Raw genomic sequence first — 24,719 nt, forward strand, 5'->3', positions numbered from 1 at the left:
GTATATAGTAGGAGGACAGTGCAGAATTTTGCTGACCACCAGTGTATATATATATAGCAGTACGGTACAGTAGTCCATTGCTCTACCTCTGTGTCGTCAAGTATACTATCCATCCATACCTGTGCTGCATTTTAGTTGTGCGCAGTATATAGTAGGACAGTGCAGAATTTTGCTGACCCCCAGTATATATATAGCAGTACGGTACAGTAGTCCATTGCTCTACCTCTGTGTTGTCAAGTATACTATCCATCCATACCTGTGCTGCATTTTAGTTGTGCGCAGTATATAGTAGGAGGACAGTGCAGAATTTTGCTGACCACCAGTATATATATAGCAGTACGGTACAGTAGTCCATTGCTCTACCTCTGTATCGTCAAGTATACTATCCATCCATACCTGTGCTGCATTTTAGTTGTGCGCAGTATATAGTAGGAGGACAGTGCAGAATTTTGCTGACCACCAGTATATATATAGCAGTACGGTACAGTAGTCCATTGCTCAACCTCTGTGTCGTCAAGTATACTATCCATCCATACCTGTGCTGCATTTTAGTTGTGCGCAGTATATAGTAGGAGGACAGTGCAGAATTTTGCTGACCACCAGTATATATATATAGCAGTACAGTACAGTAGTCCATTGCTCTACCTCTGTGTCGTCAAGTATACTATCCATCCATACCTGTGCTGCATTTTAGTTGTGCGCAGTATATAGTAGGAGGACAGTGCAGAATGTTGCTGACCACCAGTATATATATAGCAGTACGGTACAGTAGTCCATTGCTCTACCTCTGTGTCGTCAAGTATACTATCCATCCATACCTGTGCTGCATTTTAGTTGTGCGCAGTATATAGTAGGAGGACAGTGCAGAATGTTGCTGACTACCAGTATATATATAGCAGTATGGTACAGTAGTCCATTGCTCCACCTCTGTGTCGTCAAGTATACTATCCATATGTGTGCTGCATGTGCTGTTTGGGGACTATTTTTTAAATCTGCCATCCTGTCTGACACTGCAGTGCCACTCCTAGATGGGCCAGGTGTTTGTGTCGGCCACTTGGGTCGCTTAGCTTAGTCACAACAGCGACCTCGGTGCAAATTTTAGGACTAAAAATAATATTGTGAGGTGTTCAGAATAGACTGGAAATGAGTGGAAATTATGGTTATTGAGGTTAATAATACTATGGGATCAAAATGACCCCCAAATTCTATGATTTAAGCTGTTTTTGAGGGTTTTTTGTAAAAAAAACACCCGAATCCAAAACACTCCCGAATCCGACAAAAAATTTTCAGGGAGGTTTTGCCAAAATGCGTCCGAATCCAAAACACGGCCGCGGAACCGAATCTAAAACCAAAGCACAAAACCCGAAAAATTTCCAGTGCACATCACTAGTCTGAAGTAATCGCAAGCGCTGAGTAGGTTTTGAGCTACTCTGAAACCACACAAAATTTTTTTGCAGGCGCTCTGCAATAAAAACGTCCGCACTTCTGCTAAGATAAAATACACTCCCAGTGAGCGGCAGCGTAGCGTTTGCACGGCTGCTAAAAACTGCTAGCGAGCGAACAACTCGGAATGACCCCCTAAACTGTTCCCTGTAACGTACTGTGTAATATGGACAATAAAAATAACTGTTAAAACATAAAAAAAATGTGTAATAATAGTAACAGTCTGCATGTTCACTGAAGCACATAGAAACACAATCTTATTTGTAGGATGGAATGGTATGCTCTTTAACTTTCCATTTAAGCAAATGACTCAAAACACTTTACATTTGCAGGGAATATCCCATATCACAAAGGAGGCAGCCATCTTGGGTGCGCTACAATGGTTACATTGGGTGGATACAAATTATGAAGTACAAAGTACCCACACAATGGTAAATTCCGCAGATTGTTCATCCCGCCCATGAAGGTAGCACGTGCGACAGACATTTTGGGCGCACTACATATTGTAGGTTACAATCTGTAGGATAAGCAATACCCCAACAAGGTACACACAGAATCATCACTTTGCAGCACTGTTTATCATACTCACCAATGTGTCAGGAGAGGCCGCTCGCAATATAGGTTACCACGAGAGGTATCAGCAATACCCGGAGATGTTGTCCCCATTGGGGACTACATCATAGAGAAAGTGCAATACTAAACAAAAAGACACAGGCCCTCATTCCGAGTTGATCGCTCGCTAGCTGCTTTTAGCAGCATTGCACACGCTAGGCCGTCGCCCTCTGGGAGTGTATCTTAGCTTAGCAGAAGTGCGAACGAAAGATTAGCAGAACTGTTCATAAAAATTTTCATGCAGTTTCTGAGTAACTCCAGACCTACTCCTCAGTCAGTTTAGTTCCTGGTTTGACGTCACAAACACGCCCAGCGTCCGGCCAGCCACTCCCCCGTTTCCCCAGCCACTCCTGCGTTTTCACCTGGCACGCCTGCGTTTTTTAGCACACTCCCTGAAAACGCTCAGTTGCCACCCAGAAACACCCACTTCCTGTCAATCACTCACCGATCAGCACAGCGACAGAAAAGCGTTGCTCGACCTTGCTAAAACTGCATAGTTTTGTGTGAAAGTACTTTGCGAGTGCGTACTGCTGCCCATACGCATGCGCAGAAATTACGCTTTTTCACCTAATCGCCGCGCTGCGACCGAAAGCAGCTAGCGATCAACTCGGAATGAGGGCCACAATACCCAGAGAATCATCACTGTCACAGATTGTTCGTCCCACTCACAAGCTGGGCATCTAGAAATGGATTTAAATGCAATACTTAGGGGTATATTCAATTGAAGTCGGATCCACTCCGACATTCATTTGTCGGAATGGATCCGACCTGGGCTATTCAATTACATCTCAATTCGACTTTTATAAAAGTCGATTGAGATGCGGGGGGGGGGGGGGGGTACGGGGGAGATCCGTGGGCAGATGGGGGAGAGCAGCGCTACAGCAGCTGCTCTCCCCCATCTGCCTGCGGCTCTCCCCCGTCTCTCTGCCTCTCCCGTCCCTCCTCTCCCAGTCCCTGCATCACAGCCGCCGCTCACAGCAGCGTCCACCCGGCTCCAGCAAGCAAGGTCTCGCTTGCTGGAGCCTAATGGACACTGCTGTGAGCGGTGGCTGTGACATCCTCCAGCGCTGCTCACCCCGTCCCCGCCTCGGCTCTCCAGTCTCCGGCGCTGCTCTCCCCATCTCAGTTCGAATTGAGATAGTCGAAAGGGGGCCAAAACTTTTCGACACAAGCACCTGGATCGGCAGCTATTCCGCCAATCAACGTGCTTTTCGGCAAGTCTAATTACACAACTTGTCGAAAAATTTGGGGTTTGATTGAATAGGTCGGAACCCCTTCCAACCTAAAAAAGTCGAAAACTGCCTTCTTTTCGACAAACGGCAGCTTTCAACTTCAATTGAATATACCCCTTAATATTCTCTTTTCAGGTAAGAGAGGGGTTACCCAAAAGAAACAGGAATCGTGTTCTAGAGGGCGGGGCGTTTGTAGTACTGGCTTCTGCCACTAGGCGAATGTTTGCGGAACCCTTCTGAGACAGATTTTTTTTCCCAACGAGTTAGTCACTCTTTCGCTTATTTTCGTGATGGGTGATTCACACGAACAATGCGCTGTTGTGACGTTGTGTTTGGATCGCCGTTTTGTTTCTGGATCGTCATTGTAGCACCAAGATTCATCTCATGTTAAGATTTTGGGGGGAAAATCAGGGTCTGCTTCCAAGTGTTCCTTCAAAGCACGGTACGCAGCCAGGCGGTTGTCTCTCTGGTCAGCGGTGAGAACGCGAGGCATAAATTTTGGAGCGGTTGTTATGCTGTTTGTAGCACAACAATGGTTTCTGCCGCATTTTTTCCCAAAGGGAAACAGAACTTCCGCCCCTAGAACACGATTCCTGTCTCTTTTGGGTGCCCCCTCGTATTTATTTGATGGCCAGTTGCTGCTCAGTGTTAATAGATCCCCACCTACAGTAAGGAATTTGGAAAATCTGTGCACCCATCCTTGCATTATTGGGGCGGGATGTACTAAAGGAAAAATACAGTAAAACCCCCGAAAACGGGGGTTTTACCGCATGTTCAAATTTACTAAGACCCTACCGCCGCGTTGCCCTATAGAAGCCTATGGGTTTCTTATCGCCGTCCGCCGCAACCTGCCGCCCCCGCCGCAGACACCTCTCCCCCCCTTCCCCCCGGCATACCTTCCTCCAGGCTGCCCTGGACCCGGAAGGTAATCTCCTCCTCCTAGCAACGCAGCCGGAGGTCCTTCTGGCTTCAGGGGGGAGGAGGAGGCGCCGGGGGCAGCCTGCTGCTACTTCCCGGCGTCTGTGAAGATCTCGGGGAGGTGACGGAGACCCCCTGCAGACCACCTCACAGGTATCGCGGGGGGCCTCCGTCACGCATTGCGATATTGATCGCATATGTTAGTACATATGCGATCAACATCGCTGCGGTAAGCGGCGAGGGGTGGCGATTTATCTTACTACATCCCGCCCTTGGTGTAGAATTAGGTCCAAAAACAACTACGTCACCCTTCGAAAAAAAATATTTGTCCCAGTGCCTGCTATTGCTTCCATTTTCAGAGATTCAAAGGGAATTTTCTCATGCTTTGAGGGAGATGTATTTGAGGGGGACATTTACTAAGCAGTGATAAGAGCAGAGAAGTGAGCCAGTGGAGAAGTTGCCCATGGCAACCAATCAGCACTGAAGTAACATCTATAATTTGCATACTATAAAATGATACAGAGCTGCTGATTGGTTGATGGGGAAATTTCTCCACTGGCTCACTTCTCCGCTCTTATCACTGCTTAGTAAATGTTCCCCTAAGTCTTGAAGAAAGTCTTGTTACAGGCTGTGTTTTGAAAAATGACAGTTAGTAGCTGATTGGCTGGTACCTGATCTCTGTCCACTCTATCTGTCTCCCAGGCTTAGTACATAGAGTATGCAGGCTGTCGGGATCCTCGGCAGTGGGAATGTCAATGCCGTAATCCCTACAGCCGTCAAGAATGCCGACACCGGAATCTCGACTGTAAGTATAGTGAGCTGGTTAGGGTTAGGGCCGGGGGTTTTTAGGTTTAGATGCCTCCCCGAGGAAGGGGAAAGTGTTAGGGTTAGGATGCAGGGGTGGGGGCTTAGGCACCACCGGGAGGAAGTCAGATTTAGGTACTAAGGGGGAAGGGTTAGGGATGCCGGTGTCGGTATTCTGGCCGCGGCCATCTGTATGCCAGCAACAGGGCTGTTTCTAGCCAATTTGCCTCCCAGTGCGGGATTTAAAAATGCGCCCCCCCCCCATGACATTAAAAAGAAAAATGCGTCCGTCCCCCCCTTAGATTAAAAAAAAACTATGGTGCGTACAATCCCGGCAAGGGGCGTGTCCTCATTTTGATGGGTGTGGCCTCATTTTAATGGGCGTGACCTCATCTGAAAAGTCTACCTCACACCCCACCATAGGAAAATAACAATTCTACCATATTAAGCCCCACACAGTAATGCCCCCTGCACCATATTATGCCACACACGCAATGCCCTTGATACATTTTACACATTACGGCAGGCAAGAGTCCCCATTTTACACATTATGGCAGGCAAGAGTCCCCATTTTACATAGCACAGAGGGCAAGAGTACCCATTTTACACATCACAGCAGGCAAGAGTCCCCATTTTACACATTATGGCAGGCAAGAGTCCCCATTTTACACCTTATGGCAGGCAAGAGTCCCCATTTACACATGACGGCAGGCAAGTGTCCCCTTTTTACACATTATGGCAGTCAAGTGTCCCCATTTTACACATTACAGCAGGCAAGAGTCCCCATTTTACACATTATGGCAGACAAGAGTCCCCATTTTACACATTATGGCAGGCAAGAGTCCTTATTTTACACATGACGGCAGGCAAGTGTCCCCTTTTTACACATTATGGCAGTCAAGTGTCCCCATTTTACAGAGAGAGAGAGCGAGAGAGAGAGAGAGAGAGAAAGAGAGAAAAAGAAAGAAAAAGAATACTTACAGAGGTGATTCCCGCTCTTCAGCCCGCCTCACCAGTCGCTTCTCGCGCCGGCCGCCTCTCCCTCTTCTTAGCTTGGCTGCCCCTCCTCCTTAGTACTCCACTTGGGGGGGGAGCTTTGCGGGATGATGCGGTTACGTTGTGACGTCATTCTGCGAAACTCCGCCCCCCGAGCTGGGTACTTGGGGAGACGGAGGAGGGGGAAGCCAGGGAGCCACAATCAGTGCCGCAGCGGGCGCCCCGTGCGATTGCACGGCTCGCCCGCCCCAAGAAACGGCCCTGGGCAGCAAATCACACTGAACCTGTACATAGACACCAAAGATCCAACCAATTAGCTCCTGTCATTTTTCAAACACCCGGATCTCCCTGTTTGTATCCTCTGTAGTGCCATGAAAACAGAAAGTCTATTTTGCAGACTGATCTTACCATTTTGAACACTCTATGCTCCGTAGCCTGAGCGCACGCACCGGTAGGTAATTCAGCATCATACGCATCTCAGAAGCAACTCTACCTGCATCTGAACAGGTGGTAATGGGTCCTTCGCATTTTCTGCAGGCTAAATGGAGATAGGGCTTCGGTGTGTAGGCAGAATTGCAGGCTACGTTGAGGGGATGCAGTCACCATGTTGACATTCAAAATGGCGACAATAAAAAAGTCAACCGCACAATGGCCCTCATTCCGAGTTGTTCGCTCGCTAGCTGCTTTTAGCAGCTTTGCACACGCTAAGCCGCCGCCCTCTGGGAGTGAATCTTAGCTTTGCAGAATAGCGAAAGAAAGATTTGCAGAATTGCGAATAGAATAGTGATCAGAAATTTCTTTGCAGTTTCCGAGTAGCTCGATACTTACTCTGCAACTGCGATCAGTTCAGTCCTTTTCGTTTATGGTTTGACGTCACAAACACACCCAGCGTTCGCCCGGACACTCCCCCGTTTCTCCAGCCACTCCCGCGTTTTTTCCGAAAACGCCAGCGTTTTTTCACACACTCCCATAAAACGGCCAGTTTTCGCCCAGAAACACCCACTTCCTGTCAATCACACTCCGATCAGCAGAACGAAGAAAAATCTTCGCTAAGTCGTGAGTAAAATACCAAACTTCTTTGCAAATTTACTTGGCGCAGCCGCGGTGCGAACATTGCGCATGCGCAGTTTGCGGAAAATCGCTGCAATGCGAAGAAAATTAACGAGCGAACAACTCGGAATGAGGGCCAATGTCCACCAGCTTAGTTAAAATGTCAGTATGGAACATGTCGACATTGCATAATGTCGACATGCGAAATGTGAATATTCTGTAGCATTCCGACATTAGGGTTAGGCGGTATGAGGGGAGGGTTAGGGTTTGGCTGTGGGTGGGGAGGGTTAGGGTCAGGCACTAGGGGGAGGATTAGGGTTAGGCACTAGGGGGAGGATTAGGGTTAGGGATAGAGGTAGTTTACCAGGGGGAGGATTAGGGTTAGGGATAGAGGTAGTTTACTAGGGGGAGGATTATGGTTAGGGATAGAGGTAGTTTACCAGGGGGAGGTTTAGGGTTAGGGATAGAGGTAGTTTACCAGGGGGAGGATTAGGGTTAGGGATAAAGAAAGTGTACTCACCGCCACTGGATCAGCTGACCACCAGACACCACTGCCCCGCCGCAGCCGCTACTAGGTAAGTGAATTCACTGCACCACCGGGACGCACAGTTGCCAACAAACATTCTAAACATGTCAACATTTCATCAGTACCGTACTACCGACACAGTGAATGTCAACATAACATAACTAACCCATGTTGTGTCTGATTAATACAAAAATTTTAAAAAATAATTAGTGACACATTAATTAACGATGAACTCAAGAATTATGTAGTACTAGGTGCTTCATCGCGCCCTACGGGCGCTCTTCACACCGTTGCAAGGGGCTACGCCCCCTTAACCCTTGCATGCCTATCTGGGGTTCAATATTTGTATTATATGGAGTATTACCTGCATTCCTTTGTTAGTGGTTAAATATTGCACAATGAAAGGGCGTGCGATGGCGAAGGAGGCGCAGCCCCTTGCAATGGCGTGAACAGCACCTGCAGGGCACGATGTACAGAATGTAGCAGGTGCGGGGGGGACTGCGGATGGGGGAGGGTGTCTGTAGATGCTGCGGGTGGAGGGGGGGCGGATGCGGGGGGGTCCCGGATGGGGAAGGGTCGGGAGGTGTTGCGGGGAGGGGCAGAGGAGTGGGGGCTGCAGATGGGGAGGGGTCTGGAGGCACTGCAGGTGGGGGAGGGGCAGGGGTGCCACGGGTGGGGGAGGGGCATGTGCGGGGATGTTGGTGATGGGTGAAGGGTTCCGGAGGTGCTGTGGGATGGGAAGGGGCGGGGGGTGCCGGGGGTGGGGTAGGGGTTCCGGAGGCGCCGCGGGTGGAGGAGGGGCAGGTGCGGGTGGTGCGGTGGGGAGTGGGAGCCGCGGGTGGTGTAGGGGGTCTGGAGGAGGGGTGGAGTGCCGCATATGGTGGAGGGGAAGGTGCGGAGGTGTGGTGCATTGGGGAGGGGTCTGGAGGCACTGTGGGTACTGTACCTGCCAAAAAGGTAGTTGGAGGGTATGCAGTAACAGGGCCAGGACAGGGGTGACAGGGTCAGAACAAAGGTGACGGGGCCAGGACAGGGGTGACAGGGTCAGAACAGGGGTGACAGGGCCAGGACAGGGGTGACGGGGCCAGGACAGGGGTGACGGGGCAAGGACAGGGGTGACGGGGCAAGGACAGGGGAGACGGGGCTAGGACGGCGGCGACGGGGCCAGGACAGAAATGACAGGGACAGGATAGGGGTGACAGGGCCAGGGTAGGGGCGGCAGGGCAAACACAGGAGTGACAGGGCCCGGATAAGGGTGACAGGGCAAGGCCAGGGGTGACAGGGCAAGGCCAGGGGTGATAGGGACATGACAGAACACAGGGTACGGGAGAGATTGGTATTAGGGATAAAACAGTGGTGACAGACAGATGTGTCTTACCGGAGTCACTGCTGCTGGCTACTGCTGTTCCACTCCAACCTGTTGGGATCTGCTGCTGGTGGAGACTTAGCATGGTTGACTCTCTGAGGCTGGAGTCCTGCTTCCTCTGCCCGTCCGCATCCCTCCCCCCCTCCTCAGTCACACACCGCGGACCTCGTGCGGCTGCCGGGCACTGTGGTAAGGGGAGACTGGGAGTGATTGGTTAGCCCCCAGGAGACGCTGCTGCTGGAGGGAGGAGGGGGTCATAGCATGCACGTGGCGCGGACCTCGCGGCTGCCGGGCACTGTGGTAAGGAGAGACTGGGAGTGACTGGTTAGCCCCCAGGAGACGCTGCGGCTGGAGGGAGGAGGGGGTCGGAGCCTGCAAGCAGTGCGGACTTCTGCAGCGCTGCCCGCCGGCTAAAGTGTGTGAAGGAGCTGTGCGCACCTCACTGCGGGCGGCAGCGCTGCAGCTATCGGTGGGGTTGCCGAGGCTGGAAATAACAGAGGCAGTACGGAACCTGCATAGCGGCAGGTGCCCCACAAAACTGCAGCTAAGAAGTGTGGAGTGTGCCAGAAAGTGACGCTCCTCCGCGCCAGAGAGACTCTGCTGAGTTTGCTGATGTGGAGGGTCTGTACGGCATACCCCCTCACACCCCCCCATACCTCCCAACTGTCCCGATTTTCGCGGGACAGTCCCATTTTTTTGGGTCTGTCCCGCTGTCCCACCAGCGGGCCGCAGTGTCCCGCGGTGGGGGGTCAGTTGGGAAGCTCCTGTACTCGCTGTTCTGCTTAGCAGAGCAGCGGTGAATAGACGCTGTGCTCATGCGCACAGCATCTATTTGGGGTACGGATTAAGTGGGGGGGTCCGGCAGCAGAGCCGGATTAAGGCAAGGCCCAGAGGGTACGTACCGCGGGCACCACAGTTTTAGGGGCCCCCCGGCTGGAGTAGCTCTTTCCCCCCATCCTGCTGCCAGCAACAGCAGCAGCATTGTGCTACAGTCACCACATGCTGCAGCGTGTTGGCAGGTCTGTGGTGTTGCAGGGATCTTCTGCCTGTACGGGTGAGTAGGGGGGAGCGACCACCCCCTCTGGATTTACCCCTAGCTGAGGGGCCAAAATCCCATAAAAAAAAAAATAAATCCCGGAATTTGCATAAGGGAGCGTGGCCACGGGGGGGGGGGGGGGGGGGTGTTTCGATTCGGCCACGTCCCCAAACCCACAGCAGGCACAGCAATGAGAAAGGGCCCCCCTGTCTCAAGTGCCCTGGGCCCCCCGGACTCATAATCCGCCCCTTGGGGCATGCCAGCAGCTCACAGAGTGCTGGGCATGCCCCCTCACTGACGAAAACGGGGGCGTGGCTCGCGATTGAGGGTCCTCCCGTGAAGCCACGCCCCCTTTTAGCTGCGCGTGTGTCCCTCCTTCTGCCTGAAGAAAGCTGGGAGGTATGCACCCCTGTCTGCCTGAAGAAAGCTGGGAGGTATGCACCCCTGCCTGTGCCATGCCCATACCATCTGCTTCTGCTCCTAGTCTCCTATAGATTTGCCCAGATCTGTGACTCATTTGACTAACTCCGCCCAGTGTTGTGACTCCGCCCAGCGTTAGCAAATGAGGCACACAGTCACAGATCTGGGCCATTATATAGGAGATATTTGGTACCACGTATGTGTCTCCAACTCCATCAATATAATATAGACCTACTTAACATAATGTTTAATTTGTTTATACATAATATTGTCCCTTTATTAACTGTTACATTATCTGTGTAACTAAAATATTATTATTATTATTATTATTATTATTATTTATTTGTACCTAATAATACATGTGTCCTATAAATATCTGAATTGTTTGGGCAAGCTTCGCTGACATTTTCTAGCAGTAACTACCTACCAACACCTTGGAATATGTGAATCACCAGGTTCTGTTTATTGCAAAAGGGGTTTTGACTGCTAAAAAGTAAGATTTGCATGGAGTTCTGGTTTGAGACTGTCTTGTATGGAGGCAGACTGACATAGGGTCTAAATCAGACCTGATCGCAGCAGCAAATGTGCTAATGGACAAAACCATGTGCACTGCAGGTGGGGCAGATGTAACATGTGCAGAGAGAGTTTCTGTGCAGGGTAAATACTGGTTGCTTTATCTTTACACTGCAATTTAGATTTCAGATTGAACACACCCCACCCAAATCTGACTCTCTCTGCACATGTTACATCTGAGCCCCCCCCCCCCCCCCCCCCCTGTGCACATGGTTTTGCCCAGTAGCTAACAAATTTGCTGCTGCGATCAGGTCTGAATTAGGCCCATAGTCTCAGTGCAATGGTGCATTGTTCAACTCTTTAGAGCAAGTTGCGATACTATGGGCCTTGTTTAAGTTCCACTCGTCTTTAGTGCACACAGATGACCATGATCTATAGCAGGGGTGGGCAATTATTTCAGCTGAGGGGCCACTTGACACTTTCCTGTCAGTTTTCGAGGGCCACACACAAAATAGCAGCTACCCTATGTGCCAAAAATATAGGGATGTGGCTTCATGGGGAAGGGGTGTGGCCAAAAAGTAATACAGATTCATTTTAGGCTGCACAATAGTCTCCATTATTCAAATTACGCCACACAGTAGCGCCACTTACACACATTACTCCAGGTAGAGCCCCTGTCACACATTACGCCAGGTAGAGCCCCCTTTTACACATTACGGAAGGTAGAGCCCCCTTTTACACATTACGGAAGGTAGAGCCCCCTTTTACACATTACGGCAGGTAGAGTCCCCTTTTTACACATTAACATTTTATGTGGGATAATCATTGCACAGCAAGCAAATTATCCAGTGTCTTATGGCCCCTGGAGAAAGGTGTGACACAGTGACAGAACACGGGGGTGGGACACGGTGATGGAACACAGGGTATGACACGGTGATAGAACACGGGGGGGGGGGGGTGACACGGTGACAGAATGCGGGGGGGTGACACAGTGACAGAACGCAGGGGGTGACACAGTGACAGAACACGGGAGGTGACACAGTGACAGAACATGGGAGGTGACACGGTAACAACACGGCGGGGTGACTTAGTGACAGAACACAGGGGGTGACACGGTGACAGAACACGGGGGGGGTGACACGGTGACAGAACACGGGGGTGGTGACAGTGACAGAACACGGGGGGGTGACAGTGACAGAACACGGGGGGTGACAGTGACAGAACACGGGGGGGTGACAGTGACAGAACACGGGGGGTGACAGTGACAGAACATGGGGGGGGGGTGACAGTGACAGAACACGGGGGGTGACACAGTGACAGAACACGGGGGGGTGACACAGTGACAGAACATGGGAGGTGACACGGTAACAACACGGTGGGGTGACTTAGTGACAGAACACGGGGGTGACACAGTGACAGAACACGGGGGGGGGGGACACCATGACAGAACATGGGGGGGCTGACTCAGTGGCAGAACATGGGGGTGACACAGTAACAGAACGTGGGGGGTGTCACGGTGACAGAACACGGTGATAGAACACGGGAGGTGACACGGTAACAACACGGGGGGGTGACTTAGTGACAGAACATGGGGGGTGACACGGTGAAAGAATCCAGGGGAGGGGGGGGGGGTTGGGGGGTGGTACAGCGAGCGTTAAAGATCTCCCCCCTAACCTAAAAACAGTCTGACGCCACTGCCCGCACACACAAACATACACACACACACACACACACACACACACACACACACACACACACATACACTTTCTTTCCCTCACTTTTTCCATTAACTTACAGGAAGGATGGATCTGTAGCAGTGGCTTTTGTAGCTCCGCCCCTAAAGTCCCGCGTAGCCCCGTCCCCTCGTCTCCGCATAGCTCCGCCCCTTTTTGTCTGATCGCTGCCTTTGTCAATGGGGACTCTGGAGGATGTGTGTCAGGCGCCGTGCAGCAGCAGCAGGGGAGACAGGCGCCGGCAGCTAGGAGTACTGCAGAGCAATGACAAGCAGCTCAGTCAGTCGGGCCGCTTGTCATTGCATGCTGGTGGGAAGCAGTGGGCCGGTCAGGATCGGTTTGCGGGCCGCATCTGGCCCGCGGGCCGTATTTTGCCCACCCCTAATCTATAGTCTTCCATAGCACAGATTGTTACCACTGATCGCCACTCATGGCTTCATCATCGATGATAAGGCAAGCCATCCCTAATCGGTGGAAAGTAGCAAGCGTCAGCTATAGATGCTATAACCCACAGGTTCTCAAACTCGGTCCTCAGGACCCCACACAGTGCATGTTTTGCAGGTAACCCAGCAGGTGCACAGGTGTATTCCTTACTCACTGACGCGTTGTAAAAGGTCCACAAGTGGAGCTAATTATTTCACTTGTGATTCTGTGAGGAGACCTGCAAAACATGCACTGTGTGGGGTCCTGAGGACTGAGTTTGAGAACCTATGCTATAACCCACAGGTTCTCAAACTCGGTCCTCAGGACCCCACACATTTGATGTTTTGCAGGTAACCCAGCAGGTGCACAGGTGTATTAATTACTCACTGACACATTTTAAAAGGTCCACAGGTGGAGCTAATTATTTCACTTGTGATTCTGAGGAGACCTGGAAAACATGCACTGTGTGGGGTCCTGAGGACCGAGTTTGAGAACCTATGATAGCCTATAACCTATATGGTAAGTACACACTGATGGTGATATCTGCATCTGATTGGTCGCACATTTCAGACACACCCATTTATGCAAAACAGCTGAAACTGCTTGCACATTTCAGACACACCCATTTATGCAAAACAGCTGAAACTGCTGAAACAGTACACCATGGTACCTTTACACTGTAGTATACTCTCATACCCCTTTTCCACTAGCTTTTTAAAACACGGGTAAATGCGCGGGGGTGCGCATTTACCCGTGTTTTTCCCTAAAACACGGCGACACGGCTGTGACCCGTGCTACAGTAGTGGAAAAGGGGTATCATTTTACATAGAGATGTGCTGTTCGGTTCTCCAGAAATACAAATTCACCAGAATTTTGTGGATTTGAACCAAACCAAAACCCGGTCCGGATCTCCTGGGTATATCCGATCTGAACCGAGTACCGGTTCGGATCTTATTGTGGTTGGGAATTCGGATTTTAAATCTGAATTTCGAACTGCAAATATTAAATGATTTCGTTGTTTTTATTGATTTTTATGAATGATTATCAATATTTTTTGTTTTTCATTTTTAACAGAACCAAAAATCGAATCCGAATCAGAACACTTGCGGGTGGTTTTGTCAACACCAAAACGCGATGATGAATTAGAACCAAAACCAAAACACGGGGGTCCGCACACATCTGTAATTTGACATAAATAATGTTTCATACTGCTTAGGGAAGGGTAAGCCACAGATTTATTTTTAAGTGTTGTCTTCAAACAACAATAAAACCCCCATCTTTTTGTCCCTGCTTTGCACATCAGATGCTCAAGTGGCTTGGGTGCTTATTATCTGCGGTATCCAACCATTATCTGTAATCTCTATTCACTGTGTGCTGCGATTTTTAGCATTTTTCAGTAGTAGTCACAGTAGAGCCACGCCTCCAGCCATTTCCAGCTGCATCTGACTAAAGACCCACATACATTACAGACATAGTGCTGCAATGTTCCGATCCCCCAACGGCCGAACGGGAATATTAAACGTGCGTAGAACATTTAAATGTGTTCCTAAAAAGAAATATGAGATACATCCATTTCTGTATGCCTAGCAAAATGTGCCACCTTCAGGGCCGTAACTAGGGGCATGCAAGCGGTGCCGCCACACAGTGTGCAAGGCCCTGTTGGTGGCACTGTTGCTGCTCCTTGGCCCTTGCTCCTGGCTAACAGGGTGCCCAGAATGTCACCCTGCAGCAAGTATCACTGCGGAACTGCCCCCCGGACCGTCCCTTCCATGCTCCGAGTGGCTATACTGTACAGGAGGGCACTGCAGGGATGGCCACCGACCATCGATGATTCAAAATCTACGATGGTCTATGACCGATGTCGAATACTTTCACCATTGATAGGGGAGAACTGGATGGTTTAATGGCATCGATGGTTCAATGCTACCGAATATTTTTTTTCTCTTCTCCTCAAAATGTCAGAGCACAAAGCTTAGTCCCGACCCCTGAAACACATGAAGCCACACCCCTGGGCTCTGATTGGCCCGCATTTCATTGTATTGTAGTGCAGGAGTGACAATCGGTGGTTAAAACCATTGATGGTTCGCTTACAGATGGTTTTACACATATCAAGGTTATCAATTGATGGTACCATCGATGGACAGCCCACCGATGGCCATCCCTAGAGCACTGTCACATCCTGAGGCCCTTTCCTCTCTGCTCGATGTCATGACATCATACACTTAGGGGGCGTGGTCAGCACAGTGCAACACGGAGCCCTGTTTCGACACTGCCCTCCATACTCCAGCAGACCTCAGAAGCAGATGAGCCAAGAATATGACAGGAGCTTTGGCTTTGCAATTATGGTAATAATGCACAGAAATCAGTATACCCATCACAGTAAATGTCCGTACAGTGTAATTAATTGGTAATATAGGGGGACATTTACTAAGCAGTGGTAAGAGCGGAGAAGTGAGCCAGTGGAGAAGTTGCCCATGGCAACCAATCAGCACCGAAGTAACATCTATCATTTGCATACTATAAAATCATACAGAGCTGCTGATTGGTTGATGGGGCCACCTCTCCACTGGCTCACTTCTCCGCTCTTATCACTGCTTAATAAATTTCCCCCATAGTCACAGGGAGCCTTCCCCTTTACAAGCGGACTTGAAATATGTTTTATTACAGCCCAGCGTTCGTTGTTATCCTGGAAATAGATTTATTAGCATAATGGTCTTATCACCAATTCACACCTTGCACCAGGGGGCGGGCACACGCTGATGATCCTCCTCCAGCAAAGAACTTCATTTTAGGTGTGAAGTTGCCCTTACCAACCAATCAGATTCAAGCTATCATTTATTAAGCACAATCTATGGTTGCTATGTACAACGTCCCCACTTCGGGGGTCATTCCGAGTTGTTCGCTCGTTGCCGATTTTCGCAACGGAGCGATTAAGGCAAAAATGCGCATGCGCATGGTACGCAGTGCGCATGCGGTGAGTATTTTAGCACAAAACTTAGTAAATTTACTCACGTCCGAACGAAGAATTTTCATCGTTGAAGTGATCGGAGTGTGATTGACAGGAAGTGGGTGTTTCTGGGCGGAAACTGGCCGTTTTCTGGGAGTGTGCGGAAAAACGCAGGCGTGCCAGGAAAAAACGCGGGAGTGTCTGGAGAAACGGGGGAGTGGCTGGCCGAACGCAGGGCGTGTTTGTGACGTCAAACCAGGAACGAAACGGCCTGAGCTGATCGCAATCTGTAAGTAGGTCTGGAGCTACTCAGAAACTGCTAAGAATTTTCTATTCGCAATTCTGCTAATCTTTGGTTCGCTATTCTGCTAAGCTAAGATACACTCCCAGAGGGCGGCGGCCTAGCGTGTGCAATGCTGCTAAAAGCAGCTAGCGAGCGAACAACTCGGAATGACCCCCTTTATCTATTTATGTGTAGTTATAAATGTGACTCAGTCGGCATAGCCAGCTGCGTGCACATATTAATGTGGGTGGGGCACAAAATGTATCGGCCACTTCTACACGAGGAGAAGTATCAAACCTTCGATAGAGATAAAGTGATGTTGCTTGTACTGTACCAGCCAATCAGCTTTTAGCCATCATTTATACTGCACAGTCTGTAAAACATACTCGCCGACTTTTAGTTCCCCGAAAGCCTGGAGAGGCGATGCAGCTGACCATTTGGGGGCAGGTCTTTGCTCTTTGTGTTATTGGACCTCGCTCCCGCTGCGGCGGAATGCTGTGAATCGTACGTCCTTGGGGAATGGGCGGGGCTAGAATGCTGCAAATTGCACAATTTTAGCCTCGACCCTCCTATACGGATTAGTATTATCTACTATTGCGAGATGCAAAACATCCATCCACTCTTCCAGGGGTGCGTGGGACGGAATACGGTTAAGATGGCGGCAGTCAGGATTCCGGCAGTTGGAATCCTGACACCGGAATCCCAACACCCGTCAGAATGTCGACGTCAGAATCCCGCCAGACGGCCTCCCGACGTCTGGCATCCGGCCCCCAGTAAGTATAGTGGGCAGGTTAGGGCCGAGAAGGGATGGGGTTTAAGTTTAGGAAAATCCGGGAAAGGGGAGGAGAAGGGGGGGGGGGGGGGTTGGTTTGGGCACTAAGGGGATGGGTTAGGCTGTGAGGAAGGGAGGGTTTGGGTTAGGCACCACAGAGGGAAGGTTAGGTATAGGCACTAGGGGGGGAGGTTAGGGTTAAGCTGTGTGAAGGAAGGGTTAGGGGTTAGAAGAGAGGGGGTAACATACTTACCTCGCCCCTGTCAGGATTTCAAACATTGGGATGGCAGCGTCGGCATCCCGTCTGGCAGTCAAACATATTGAACTCTGTGGGACTACCTGTAAAATCAGGAGTCTCCCACACCTTCCGGGAGAGTATGCTGTAAAATGACAGAAGAAACTGATTGGTTAATATGGACTTCTCCACTATATCTCTTTAGAAGGATTTATATATACAGTATATACCCCACCCACCTACTTAATGCTAAACTGACTGGACGGCTGCATGAAGAGTCAGCGCTTTGTCTAGCGGGAGTACTGCCTGTTCATGGAGCTTGGCGGGGAGGGTAGTTTCTCATGAATGGGGGGGGGGGGGGGGGGGGGAGACAGGCACAGGACCTCACGGGGTGCTACAGAAAGTACCATTTTAGTTCTAGTTTTGTTGTTAAGGTCAGGGGTCCATGGGCCCTGAATCAGGTGTACACTCCCTTATACCATGGGTAGGCAACCTGTGGCCCTCCAGCTGCTGTGGAACTACATATCCCAGCATGCTGTGGCACATTTTTGCAGCACACAACAGTACATACATAAATACAGATGCTTAGTACATAGCCCTACCTATTACTGCATGTACACATAAGGCTATTACAGGAAGGAAATATCACTGCTATGATAAGACAGGACAGAGACTGATAGCAGCTACATTACTGACCTATAAATTATGCACAGAATCAGATACACATTGACTTTCCCCCATCCAAACCATCAAATCAGAGTTACTGATATCACCAGCAGATGTTAAATAATGAATAGGGACATTAGAGAAATGTATTGAGCTTTGGACCATTAGACACCCCATTGCCCCCTGTGTCTCTCCCTCACAGGCACTGGGCACATCCTGCTGCCAGGTACTAGGGCAGTGCCCTGTGTGGTCGGTGTGAGATTCCCAGGCTGTACCCTGCAGCAGCAGCAGCAGCATCAGAGAGAGAAGAGGAGGAGCAGAGTGGCAGCTGATGATATCACTGTGTGGGTTTCTGCCTCTCTCCTATACACAACTGCAATAATCCTGCTGCTGCTGCTCCCCTCTGCTGCTGTCTGTATTCCGAGGCAGCACAGCCAGAACAAGGAGGGGAGGCACACACCACTGACATCCCTATTGTTCCCTCTCTGCTACCAGGTAGGCTGCGTGTGATGATGCACAGTGTACCAGCTCCATCCATATGTGTCTAGTGCAAGGTGTACAGTGTAGCAGCACAGGGGCTGAGGCATGCCAGGGAATGGCACTGTGACATGCTGCCAGTCCCGGCTCTGTATTGTCTGCTGGATCTCTGCTAGAAATGAGGTGTGATTGTTCCCCTGTGCCCCACAGGGCGGGTGCAGTGCAATAGGGTACAGGGGGGTCCACTGTCTGCAGAGACTGGGAATGGGTCAGGAAAGTGCTTGTATAGTCCATGCATGCAGCATACATTGTGTGTATGTATATATATATATATATATATATATATATATATATATATATATATGCCATGCATGCAGCATACATTATATGTGTGTATGCATATATATATATATATATATATATATATATTCCATGCATGCAGCATACATTGTTTATGTATATAGCTATTATGTATCTTTTATGACGCTTTTACATTGTAAAATAATTTTTTCATTTGTATTATGCTGATTCTAACTGCAGTTATGCATTCAGTGTGTATGTGGGTGTGTTTGTGTGTGTATATATATATATATATATATATATATGTATTTTGTACACACACACACACTATAAACACACACGTGTGTGTGTGTGTGTGTGTGTGTGTGTGTGTGTGTATATATAAAATATATATATATATATGTGTGTGTTTTTTATATATATAATATATATTTGTATTATATATACATAACATTATAGTATATTATGTAATAAGTAAAAAATCCTCAGTTTGTGTCAAATTGGTGGAGGGTCCTTTTCATGACGTTAGCAGATGCTCCCAGTATTGGGGGATGGGTTACGTTATCTCTTAGGGGGATGTGTGACAGTGGGCCTGAATCTATGAATCTATATACTGTAGGACCACTTTTCTCACTCGCCCAATTAACCGTATGATTTTTATACAGTACAATAAAAAAAAATCCTACAGTATATGAAATACAGCGTAATGTTTTGCTCAATGTACATTTTTTCTGTATCGGTTTAAATGTAATAACTGCTAAATTACTCATTTTATACATGGAAATATTTTGCTCCTCACCTTTTCCAGTTGTGCGGCCCTTAGCTTCATAGTGAGTTGGGCAATGGACCACTCCCAGTTTAACAGAATGGACATTAATGTACTGTATAGAGGTATTTCCAAGGTTACATTGTGTTCTTGATATCTGGAAGCAAAGTGAAGTCAGGTGGGCACAGGTTGTACTATGAGTGACATAACCGAACCTCCCAGTGAGTCCTGTGCCCCCCCCCCCCCACTTGTCTGTGGAAGGTTGGTGTACACTGAGTGACTTTCTGTGAGTGAGAACGCCACTAGAACCAGCTGAATTTCCAGACATTAAGGTTTCTTCCATTTCGTTTTCCCATCCTGGTTTTGGTTGAGTGTTGGAGCTGTCCAGTGAGTCAGGTTGCCCCATGTGAGTGAGGGTATAATGAAGTCAATGATAGCCTATGTGTAATGTACTATAATTTACTGAAGTGTGTTTGTGGTTTAGCCGCATTCTCGGATATGATGTTGTACTATTCTATGAGATTTGCTTGGGGTGTGCAGTTATTTTACAGAGACGTCTTGTACTGAGGCTATCTTAGTTAATGTCTGTGATGAATATCGCTCACAGTAGGATTCTATATAATGGGCACTGCATTCTGTCACTGAGTGTACTGCTAGCTAACGAGGCTTGTTGTCAGAGAGTACCATATAGTGAGGTTGCTGTCAGAGAGTACCGTATAGTGAGGCTTGCTGCCAGAGAGTACCATTTAGAGAGGCTTACTACCAGAGAGTACCATATAGCGAGGCTTGCTGCCAGAGAGTACCATATAGTGAGGTTGCTGTCAGAGAGTACCATATAGTGAGGCATGCTGTCAGAGAGTACCATATAGAGAGGATTGCCATTAGAGAGTACCACATAGTAAGGCTTGCTGTCAGAGAGTACCATATAGTGAGGCTTGCTGCCAGAGAGTACCATATAGTGAGGCTTGCTGTCAGAGAGTACCATATAGCGAGGCTTGCTGCCAGAGAGTACCATATAGTGAGGCTTGCTGCCAGAGAGTACCATATAGCGAGGCTTGCTGTCAGAGAGTACTATATAGTGAGGCTTGCTGTCAGAGAGTACCATATAGTGAGGCTTGGTGTCAGAGAGTACCATATAGTGAGGCTTGCCATCAGAGAGTCCCATATAGTGAGGCTTGCTGCCAGAGAGTACCATATAGCGAGGCTTGCTGTCAGAGAGTACCATATAGTGAGGCTTGCTGCCAGAGAGTACCATATAGTGAGGCTTGCTGCCAGAGAGTGCCATATAGTGAGGCTTGCTGCCAGAGAGTTCCATATAGTGAAGCTTGGTGTCAGAGAGTACCATATAGTGAGGCTTGGTGTCAGAGAGTACCATATAGTGAGGCTTGCCGTCAGAGAGTCCCATATAGTGAGGCTTGCCGTCAGAGAGTACCATACAGTGAGGTTGCTGTCAGAGTGTACCATATAGTGAGGCTTGCTGCCAGAGAGTACCATATAGTGAGGCTTGCTGTTAGAGAGTACCATATAGTGAGGCTTGCTGTCAGAGAGTAACATATAGTGAGGCTTGCTGCCAGAGAGTAACATATAGTGAGGCTTGCTGCCAGAGAGTACCATATAGTGAGGCTTTCTGCCAGAGAGTACCATATAGTGAGGCTTACTATCAGAGAGTACCATATAATGAGGCTTGGTGTCAGAGAGTACCATATAGTGAGGCTTGCTGTCAGAGTGTACCATATAGTGAGGCTTGCTGCCAGAGAGTATCATATAGTGAGGCTTGCTGTTAGAGAGTACTATATAGTGAGGCTTACTATCAGAGAGTACCATATAGTGAGGCTTGCTGTCAGAGAGTACCATATAGTGAGGCTTGCTGTCAGAGAGTACCATATAGTGAGGCTTGCTGTCAGAGAGTACCATATAGTGAGGCTTACTATCAGAGAGTACCATATAGTGAAGCTTGCTGTCAGAGAGTACCATATAGTGAGGCTTGCTGTCAGAGAGTACCATATAGTGAGGCTTGGTGTCAGAGAGTACCATATAGTGAGGCTTGCTGTCAGAGAGTAACATATAGTGAGGCTTGCTGCCAGAGAGTACCATATAGTGAGGCTTGCTGCCAGAGAGTACCATATAGTGAGGCTTGGTGTCAGAGAGTACCATATAGTGAGGCTTGGTGTCAGAGAGTACCATATAATGAGGCTTGGTGTCAGAGAGTACCATATAGTGAGGCTTGCCGTCAGAGAGTCCCATATAGTGAGGCTTGCCGTCAGAGAGTACCATATAGTGAGGTTGCTGTCAGAGTGTACCATATAGTGAGGCTTGCTGCCAGAGAGTACCATATAGTGACGCTTGCTGTTAGAGAGTACCATATAGTGAGGCTTGATGTCAGAGAGTACCATATAGTGAGGTTGCTGTTAGAGAGTACCATATAGTGAGGCTTGATGTCAGAGAGTACCATATAGTGAGGCTTGCTGCCAGAGAGTACCATATAGTGAGGCTTGCTGCCAGAGAGTACCATACAGTGAGGCTTTCTGCCAGAGAGTACCATATAGTGAGGCTTACTGTCAGAGAGTACCATATAGTGAGGCTTGCTGTCAGAGAGTACCATATAGTGAGGCTTGCCATCAGAGAGTACCATATAGTGAGGCTTGCTGCCAGAGAGTAACATATAGTGAGGCTTGCTGCCAGAGAGTACCATATAGTGAGGCTTGCTGCCAGAGAGTACCATATAGTGAGGCTTGCTGTCAGAGAGTAACATATAGTGAGGCTTGCTGCCAGAGAGTACCATATAGTGAAGCTTGCTGCCAGAGAGTACCATATAGTGAGGCTTGTTTGCAGTCACTCACTGCAGTGAGAACATCACATCAGTCGTCATCCCCCACCATCCCCACTTATAGCTTATTCTCCGCTACATCCCTGTCATGCTTATTGAGGCTTACTCCTATGCCCATTCTCTGAGCCTTTTCTAGAGTGAATACTCAGATTCCCAGTTTAATGAGACTTTCTCCCAGTGAGTGCATCTCCGTCAGCCTATCTCTATGCATATCAGTTGGTTGACAATTGCTCCCAGCGAGTAGACTGTCAGTGAGGCTTACTCCCAGTGAGGACAACGTTCTCCTATTGAGTGTGGTTGACTTATATTACATCTTGATGTTGTGTTACCATGGAGACCGGAAACCTGATTACTGGAAAAGAGAATTAGGAAATGAGTGGGAAAAATCATGCAAGATTGCCGCCCATACAAAAGTCAATACAAAGACCTGCTATGTAATCTGGCTGCTGCTCCCGCTATCTCTCTGATGCACTCTAAGATCTGAAATTAATTACATTAATTACACAGTAAAGGTTAGATACAGATAAATGGCAGTACAAAGCATATTTAATTTAAAGAACTCTACACAAATTGTCTTTGTGGCTATAATCCTTTATCATGTCAGGACTACACATATGTAATAAGGAATATTCTATAGGAATATTGAAACGTCCTACTTCAAAACACATTCCTATGCTGTGCTTCAGAGTTTAATTGTGTGCATACCATACTTTGCCTGTGACCTCACTATATATATATATATATATATATATATATACCAACAATCAAAATCAGAGGCGGCACTCGGAGTCTTTGAAAGCAGTGAAAAAACTGTATTAGTGAGGTCAACGTTTCGGGGACCACCTCCCCGTCTTCAGGACGAAACGTTGACCTCACTAATACAGTTTTTTCACTGCTTTCAAAGACTCCGAGTGCCGCCTCTGATTTTGATTGTTGGTACATGTCAGGGAGAGGATCCCTGGGGAGGGCACCGGAGCGAGGTACACCCTGAGGGGGAGGACTGGAGTGCCGGAGTCTATTTGCGATATATATATATATATATGTATATATATATTAATAATAATAATAATAATAATAATTATTATTATTATTAATATAATAATAATTATTATTATTATTATTGTTATTATTATTATATGAGACAGTCATAAATTCACAGTAAACTGATGAAAAGCAAATAATTAATTAAAGCCTTAATAATTTAATAATTAGGGGGGTTACACTAATTATTTAACCGCAAGTCCTCTACCCCACACAGTAGAATTACAGAGTTCACTCCAACAGCTAGCCTTTTATAAAAGAGAGGGGGAGATTTATCAAAGGTTGGAGAAAGCTAAAGTGAAAAGAGATCAGGTATCAACCAATCAGCTCCTAGCTGCCGTGTTACAGGCTGTGTTTGAAAAATGACGGGAGCTGATTGGTTGGTACTTTATCTCTCTCCACTGTATTGCTCTCCAAGCCTTTATAAATAATCGCCCCCCATAATTTGCAAGTGGTGCCCCTTACTGTAATTGCCACCCATGTTATTGCCTGGAAAAGTTGAAACCTAATTGTTGCGGGTATGGGTCGTTGTGTCGACATTGCCATTAGGTCGACGTGCATTAGGTCGGCATGGGCGTTTGGTCGACATGTGCTAGGTCGACAGATTAAAAAAAAGGTCGACATGAGGTTTTTGACTGTTTTTGGTGTCGTTTTCCCCGTAAAGTGACGGGGAACCCAAATTAATGCACCATGTCTCCTCGCATGGATCGATTCGCTCGCCATGCTTCGGGCAAGGTGCCTCGCTCCGCTACAGCTTCGCTCGGCACTGGTTACCGTTCCAATCGTAGTCCATGTGGATCGTTAAGTATGAAAAAAAAAAAATGTAAAAAAAAATGTGAAAAACTCATGTCAACCTTTTGACCCATAGACCTAGTACATGTCGACCCAATGGCCATGTCGACCTAATGCATGTCGACCTAATGGCATTCAGTGTTTGACCTAAGTTGTGTCGACCTAACGACCGTAACCCATTGTTGCTTGGGGCAGGCTGTGTAAAGCGGTGCGGCGTCGTTGTACTTGGGCTAGTAGCCGGGGCGTGGGGATCTTGTTAAAATAATTAACTAGCCTAGAGTTTTCATTTACCCTTGGTGTACAAAGAGGAGTCTTAAATCTGAGTTCTGGATTGCTAATGCCTGGTCCACTCGATTGCTCCTTCCTGAATCCTAATCTAGTTGACCTTTGAACGATGGGATGGTTGCTTTGAGAGTCTTCAGTTCAGTTTTGCCAGTATCAGTTGAGTGAATCTTAGCTTGAGGAGATAATGAAGAGCATGACCTATGGGACTGATTCATACTATCACGATAAGCAGTAGCGGCTGCGACAGTTGTTGCAG

General features: G+C 48.3%; 1 protein-coding gene across 2 annotated transcripts in view; it reads left to right on the forward strand.

Moving 5' to 3' along the window:
* Positions 1-18,280: 18,280 nt before the first annotated feature.
* The window catches only part of L1CAM (L1 cell adhesion molecule), a 290,338-nt gene continuing 283,899 nt past the window's right edge, over positions 18,281-24,719 (forward strand). For both annotated transcript variants that reach the window (XM_063936291.1, XM_063936292.1), the window contains exon 1: positions 18,281-18,470. The gene's annotated coding sequence lies outside the window, so the exon portion shown is untranslated. The remainder of the gene's footprint in view (positions 18,471-24,719) is intronic.

The sequence above is a fragment of the Pseudophryne corroboree genome, chromosome 8, assembly GCF_028390025.1.
Source record: "Pseudophryne corroboree isolate aPseCor3 chromosome 8, aPseCor3.hap2, whole genome shotgun sequence".
In the NCBI taxonomy this organism is placed as follows: domain Eukaryota; kingdom Metazoa; phylum Chordata; class Amphibia; order Anura; family Myobatrachidae; genus Pseudophryne; species Pseudophryne corroboree.